The sequence below is a fragment of the Hyperolius riggenbachi genome, chromosome 8 (assembly GCF_040937935.1).
Source record: "Hyperolius riggenbachi isolate aHypRig1 chromosome 8, aHypRig1.pri, whole genome shotgun sequence".
Taxonomy (NCBI): Eukaryota; Metazoa; Chordata; class Amphibia; order Anura; family Hyperoliidae; genus Hyperolius; species Hyperolius riggenbachi.
Genome location: NC_090653.1, coordinates 70,043,943 through 70,051,828, shown reverse-complemented (window position 1 = coordinate 70,051,828; position 7,886 = coordinate 70,043,943). Strand labels below are relative to the sequence as shown.

Below are 7,886 nucleotides of genomic sequence, written 5' to 3'. Positions count from 1 at the left end.
TGCTACTGCGCATGTTCGAGCCATCTGAGCCTGCATTGCACAGACCGGATCGGGCTTGGCTTTTTCCTCCTGAGCCCAATCGGGCCCCATACTACTGTGCATGCTCGAGCCATCTGAGCCTGCATTGCACGGACTCGATCATGCTTGGCTTTTTCCACCAGAGCCCAATAGGGCCCATGTTACTGTGCATGCAAGAGTCACATGAGCCTGCATAGCACGGACTGGATTGGGCTTGGCTTTTTCCACTCGGACCCATACAACTGTCCATGTGCAAGCCGTCTGAGCCTGCATAGCACAGACCCAATCAGGCTTGGCTTTTTCTACCAGAACCTAATCGGGCCCATGCAACTGCGCACGTGCGAGCTGTCTGAACCTGCATAGCACAGACCCAATTGGGCTTGGCTTTTTCCCCCTGAGCCCAATCGGGACCATGCTACTGCCCATGCACGAGCAGTCTGAGCCTGCATAGCTCAGACCCCATTGGGCTTGGCTTTTTTCACCTGAGCCCAAGCGGGTACTGCACAGGAGCAGTGCAAGCGTACTTCGGGAGTCTCTGTTTGCGAACGGCTTGGTGGAGTAAAGGGGGAGAGGCTTCTCCAGGATCCAGAGGATCCCCCCCTCACGAGGTAAGTATCTAATTTTTCTCCCCACTAAACTCACAGGTTTACTTTATGCAATTTAACTGTATGTGTGTCAGAAATCATAGCTTTTTAAGGAATGTGTGCACCAGAGCTCCAGGATGATATATCAAGAGGTTTACAGCAACCATCATACATACAAAATGCTTCTCAACAAGTGCACTACCACATGTAATTGCCTTCTAGCCCACTTATAGGGACATAAAGAAATGCTGCTACCCGTTACACTAGAAAGAAAAGAAACAGGACTATTGAAACAGAGTCTACATTGGTTGCTTTGATCATTGGGCCTACCACCTCCAGTTTTGCTGTATAAGGGCTGTTGCCTACTCCAAGCAATTTTGCACCACGTGCTGATCACTGGCACTCGTCAAAGCCCTGCAACAGCGGAACCCTATGAGGCTAGTTCCAGTGCAGCGTTGCAAGCAGCATTTTTGGAGCAATCACGTTGAATTAATGCAGGAGCAAATTGCATTCCTTCATGGTCGCTCCGGGAATCGAACACAAAATTCCAGTGTTTGCCGATTACAAAAAGCTTGATGCTTTCTGATTTCGAAAGAGCACACGTAGTGGGCCCTGAGCCTTATTAAGTAACTGGACAACTTACACATGCCTCACTTAAGTCAGCTGAGGTAACGGCTTCCTGAGTCGATAATCAGGCGCGTGTACGACAGCAGCTTATCCCCAACCTGCGAGCGATCCGCCCGGCGAATCTACTTAACCCCAGTGATGCCAAACCCCAGCCGAACCCATTGTTTGTGCAACTCCCCCCCCCCAGTTCGTGACGTCATGCACGGGCTGCTCGATGTCCCTCTGTCGCCCCACACGCTTAGCTACACAGCGCGTCGTTTGCAGCCCGACCCAGCAATGTCGCCCAAGGGGATCAGGTCCTGATCCCTGACAGGCAATATCAGTTGGTAGTGTGTACATGGCCTTACTTAATCAACTGCATGGAACTAGTTTGACAAACTGAAATAACCCCAATGTAATTGGCATCTTGTAACAGCAGAATCTGCTGCTCATAGTCACAAGAACTATAGCAGAATTTGTCTGGGGAGATCTGTCTCTCTGGCACCCAGCATTCTGCACTGATGAAAACTGTACTGTTGCATACCTAATATTGCCTCTCCTTTATAGCTCTTGTTGTTACCCCCATTTAATAAGCACATATTTGTACATTTTCACTAGTGAGCTATGCTTAGCCACGCCTTTCTGCATGGTGTATTTGTACTTTTTACAATAACTATATTGAAAGGATTTGTCTAGCGTCTGTCAGGCAGCATCCAGACGTTCCTTACTGCCAAGTGAGTGGGAGCCCTTTCCCCAATATAAAGCATATTATCCCACTCAGCCCACCTCCTCCCACTGCTGACTGAGATTAAATGTCTGTGGTCAGAACTTCAACTTTATAAAAGCCATGTGTGCTTCTCATCACCCTGCCTTTTTCTGAATTAAGGTATTTCTTCTTTCTTTTTTAATAAATAAACACACTCGGGAGGATGTTGGAAGGATACATACTTTATTATTATTCAGCACCTCAGAATGTAAATCGTATTCTAAATTATGTATGTCATGTAAGTCTTCACAGAGCAGTATTGTTCCAGTGCTGGACACAAAGAGTTGATCTCTTTCAGCAGCACAGAGGAAGTGGGTGGGCCAGCTCTATGTTCCCAGTGAAAGACTAGCTGGCGCACCTCCCACCTCCTACCTATCAAAGGTGGCTGAGGATGAGCTGGGGTAAGGGGACTTAACAGTTACCGTTACGCTGACAACCATATGGGATGCGTGTATGGGAGGCAGTGCAGAGACGGAGCCAGCAGCGGACGACAGCAGGTAATGTATTCATGTAAGGGGAACATTTTACACTAGGTGGACAGCACCGGGGGTCCCGTCATGTTCGTTGCTGGTCCTGATATCATGCGCCCTTACCGCCATGCACCTGATCAAGCATGTCGGCCCTACATCTTGCAGCATGTCTGATTGATACATGCAATGAATTTCCTTCCGATATTGGTCACATCGATCGGGCAAGCTCTTGCCAGCACATATTTTAATCCAATTCGATTATAATAATCAAATTCCATGGTCGATCAGCCGCACCAAGTTGCCTGATGTATGGCCATCATTAATACTTGAAGTCACTGGCCCAGAATAAGCATGCTGATCAGTTGCTTTGAGTTTGGTCTGACACCACAGGCTGCTTGTTGCAGGTGAGTGACTCAAAATAACTAAAGGCAGATAACCCCCGCTGGTCTGATCTCACCCGTGGCAGACGAGAATTGGGTGGTCAGACCAGCGCGGGTACAGCGGCCACATTGTGATCGCTAAAGGTCCAGCATGCCAGATCTTTAGTGATGCCTGATGCCCTGAGAACCACACAACGCCATTGCTTTCACCACTCTCCGCCCATTGGAAGCCACTCGTTGTACCTCCGCCCTCCCCCCATCCTGCATAGCAACATACGCGTCGTAAGCCAGATGCTGGTGATACATATGTGCAGTGACATGTGTGCTTTGTCACCCCATAGGGATTGGTACCCGATCCCTTGTGTGACGGAGATCTAATAGATCATCAGAGGGTATGTAACTTAAAGAATACCAGAGTCGAAAAATATAGGAGAAACATTTTCCTGTGTCCCCCTCCTTCCTTACCTAAAGCCCCCCCCCCCCCCGGCAGTCTCTTCCCGGTCGCCGGAGTCGGGCATCACTGTGCCTGCGCTGGTCTGGCTGTGCGCATCCCACAGCGCTAGACCACGACCGGGAGAGCTGTGCGCATGACATCACGATTACATCCCACGCATGCACAGAGTGCTCCCGGCTACGGTTGCACCCTGTCGGACACGCGTAGCCGGGCCAGCGCAGGCACAGGGATGCCCGACTCCGGCGACCAGGAAGAGGGTGCCGGAGGGCAATTACCAATATCGGAAGGGCAGAAAGGAGAACGGGGGGAGCGGTGGGCTTTAGGACGGCTCACCATACATGCCAGCTATCAGTTTCTCTCTATATATTTTTCACCTCTGGTATCCTTTAAGGATGGCCAATTCTACAACGCTCATGTAGTATGAGAGCTAACCTACACAATCTGTTCATAATATAAAATAAAATCTTCATACTTATGAAGGTAGTAAAATTGGTCAGTGATTGGCAAATCAAAATTGTATGTGTTGTAGGGGCCATCGGGGCTGGGTAATAGATGGGAGGTACATTTCCCCGGTATTTGGACTATGGTCACTTTAAAACCCTGTGTGGTCCTAGGAAGGGAGTCCGGATTTTAGCAGCAAGCAGTTGCTGCTTGGTTTTTCTTCTCAGGGCCGGACTCCTGGGATGGGAGGGAAGGAAGGGCGGGCCTTCCCATCCCACCTAGGTACACACCTGGTTGTCAGTGAGGCTGAGAGCCTCCCTAATTATGGTATTGATGAGATGCAAATTTATGCTTAAGAAGCAGCCTCAGAGGCAGTCTGAGGAGAGGTGTTGAAGGAGTAGCATGTATGCTGTGGAATCTCCTGACAAGGAATATTGGAGTATTTGATGGAAGCCAAACCATACCCTGCTCTGTTGTTTGTATGGTATTGGCCTGATGAAAACTGAACTTTGTTTGATCCTACTGGACTTTATATTACCAAGCTGAAGTAAGCTGAACTGTTATTTTCCACTTATTACTGCTGAGCTGAAGCTGTTTTCTTCTACTGCACAATAAACGGACTTTGTTTTATACATCTGTGTACTGCGTGCTGGCTGCGACCCCCTCTAAACTTCACAGTGTATACCAGGTGTGTATGCGTGTTAATGCCTAAAGCCTAGTACACACATCTAATTTTGATGGGGCAATTTTACCACGTCCAAGTAGTATGAGGGCCAGCAGATTTTAAATACTATTTTGTGTGGATAAGCTCTTATACTACATGGAGGTGGTAAAATTGGCCAGTGGCTGGATGGTGTGATAGTTAAGGGCTCTGCCTCTGACATGGGAGACCAGGGTTTAAATCTCGGCTCTGTCTGTTCGGGAAGCCAGCATCTATTCAGTAGGAGACCTTGGGCAAGACTCCCTAACACTGCTACTTCCTATAGAGCGCGCCCTAGTGGCTGCTGCTCTGGCGCTTTGAGTCCGCCAGGAGAAAAGTGCGATATAAATGTTATTTGTCTTGTCTTGTCAGTGATTGGCTAATGAATATTTAATTGTGAGTATGCACCCTAAAGCCTGGTACACATATGCAATTGTGTTCGGCCAATGACTGGCCAATTTTACCACTTCAATCAAAATTGAATGTGTGTACCAGGCTTTAAGTTAAAGGACACCCGAGGCGAAAATAGACGATTTCCTCTATCTTTCTTTTCCTAAAAATTACTTAGGATATTCCACAGTTTTATTTTATGTTTAAATCTACTTTTTAAGTTTTAACTGTTTTATTGTTTTTCCTCAATGACACATTCATTGAAGTATGCCAGAGCTAAATTCTATGAACTATTGATCCTTTTTTATCTCTTTCCTGCTCTCAGAAGCCATTTTCTGCTAGGAAAGTGTTTTATAGTGGGAATTTCTTTTCAGTGAGGGTCACACTGTAGTCACTTCCTGTTTGAGTCAGGACAGATATCTAACTATTTCAGGCAGATAAAGAACAAGACACATGTCACCTGGGCTATCCTTTCAGCATGGCAACCAGGCAACTGGCATTACTTTTATGGGAATGAAAATAGCAGCCTCCATATTCAGGTTCCCTTTAGGCCCCTTTTACACTTGCAGTTTAAACTTGCGTTACCCTATTTTGCCGAGAAAAGTCTAAGGACACGAACACCTATTGCAGTCAGTTGCGGTGCGCCAGAAGTATCCGATCCGAGCAGCGGGTTATGGTGGTGCCCAGCAGGAAGTACATGGCTGAACAGGGGGCGGAGCTGTGCATATGACCCTGTCGGCGCGCTCTGCCACTCTGCCGACATATGATTGTGGTTTTTTGTGTTATGGTGGGTTGCAGCAGGAGCAACACATCACACTGCAACGCAAAAATCAAGTGTAAAACTGGCCACATGAAGCAAAAATAAAAAATATGAACTTCCCTCCAGGTATTATGCTGGATATATACGGCTCGATTTTGCCACTCGATTCTCCCGCTCGATCGATTCCCCGCTCGATTCCACAGGCGATTCTCTTATCTTCCGCTTGTTTTTCTTATCTTTTTGCATTGTCTTCAATGCGGAATTGAGAGGTGAAACGATTGGGCCGGAGATTGGACATGTCGGAAATTATCTATCGAGCCAACTATATGGCTCAGAATCGAGCCGTGTCTCCCAGCATTAGTGCTTTTTGTTAGGGGTGTTAATTAAAACTGTACTTCATTGTTCCTCTTGTAAAGCTTGTTTATCCCTTTGGGGACCTACTGCCTAATCCCCCTTAAGGACCAGGCCATTTTACATGTGTGTGTGTGTGTGTGTGGGGGGGGGGGGGGGGGGCATTTGGTACAGCCGGATCCCTGGTAAGGCTAGCTGGGCATGGTGTCCCCAGTGTGGGCAGGTGTACCCCGTATCAACAGCCATGAGAAGCTCTAGCCCCCTCTGCTCTGGTTGGCATCCTCGCACGCACTGACGTCATCAAGCCGGGACCTGACACTTATGTCAGAGCGAGCGGGGGTGCCGGCCAGAGCAGAGGGGAGCGACGATCGCAGGGGGAACGTCAAGAAGATGGGTGGATTCTCTTCTTCCTCTCAGACCGCTGCTAATCTGTTAGTGATCACTACGATCCGCCGGCGACCGTAGTGATCACGTGATTAGGAGCCAATCGCTATGGCTTCTGAACACTGACGGGAGATGTCAGCTGTCATATGACAGATGAATCTCCCCTCTTGGGTGCACACAATCGCGTCAGGAGTGAAAATGGCAGGTGGCGTAAATTCTACGCCGTATCAGGCTTTGACAGCCACAAGTGCGGCGTAGGATTTACATACAGATGTTCCCCAAAAGGTTAAAGAATGCTTTTCAAATTCCAGTGTCCTTTCCTCTCTTATCAGATTAAGGCCACATTCACAGTGGTTGTTGCATTCCCTGTGATAGCAGGAACACAATGCAGTGGATCGTGAAAGCATCGGCGCACATTGCCTTGCCTCAGATTCATAGACGCATACAGTAAAAAAAAGTATGCTTCACTTTACTTTTAAAGCGTGCGTTTAGAGGCAATGCACTGCATGCCGTGTGTTATGAAACCGCAACCCATTATACTTTAATGCTCCCATTGCATTGTGAATGCCGCATAGGAGGTGCACCATTCAGTGTGGTAAGCCGCATTACAAAAAGCCCATTGCACCGCACTGCAACGACCACTGTGAACGTGGCCAAACATTTGTCTTGTTACAAAATTCACTGGGAAATGCTGCTCTTGGAAACATGTACTTAGTTAAAGAGAACCTGAGATGAGAAGCATCTCAGGTTCCATACTTACCTGGGGCTTCCTTAAGCCCCCTTGAGGCCCCTCGTCATCTCCCCGGGTGGCTCCTGTCACCCGCAATAGTGCGTGAAAGCCTGGTCAAGTTGCACTTCAACACGCATGCACAGCCCCGCCAGGCACGCTCCCCCATTGCGCTTTTTCATCCCTGGGAATGTTCTGCGTCTGCGTAGTAGTACTGCGCAAGCGCAGAACACTCCCTGCCGCGGGAGCGCAAAGGGGGAGCTGGTGCTGCTATTGAATGACATTCAGAATCTACTGTACATTAAACAAAGCAAGCATCCCCCTCAGAACATGCTGCTCTGGTCAAGTGTCTGATACGTGCCTTTTTTTGCTTTATAGTAGGACCCCCTGACTAGGCCCCAGAATCCCCATGGGCCCCATACACCCCTTCCCCTACTGATGGTCTATCTGTGGCTCTGGGCCTTTAGATAGCCTTTATTAAATTTTGCTCATATAGATGCATTAGGGCTTGTTTTCAATGAATTGTCTTATTTTTACATGATTCGATCAGAAAATCAAGTAATACCTTACTAAATGTGCGTACACACCTTTGACTCCCTCGGGTGATATCGCCGGGCCGGGATGAACAGACAAAGTCAGCTGCATAGCTGAGAACATGCCATGTTGCTATGGGGGGGGGGGACACGACGATGGAACGGCACATACGTGACATAATGCGACGGGTGGGGGAGCAGCATGCACAATGGGGGTGGTCGTTTGCTCGGGCCAACTTTATCCGCTGCCTGAATTGCTTGCGGAGTGGCGGTCAGGGGCCGCTGTATACACACATGACTATTGGCTGAGGCGATCATTATT

At 48.4% G+C, this 7,886-nt stretch overlaps 1 long non-coding RNA gene across 3 annotated transcripts in view; it reads right to left on the bottom strand.

Annotated features, from left to right (window-relative positions):
• LOC137528900 (uncharacterized) overlaps positions 1-7,886 on the bottom strand; it is a 176,014-nt gene that overhangs the window by 97,399 nt on the left and 70,729 nt on the right. The window lies entirely within an intron of this gene.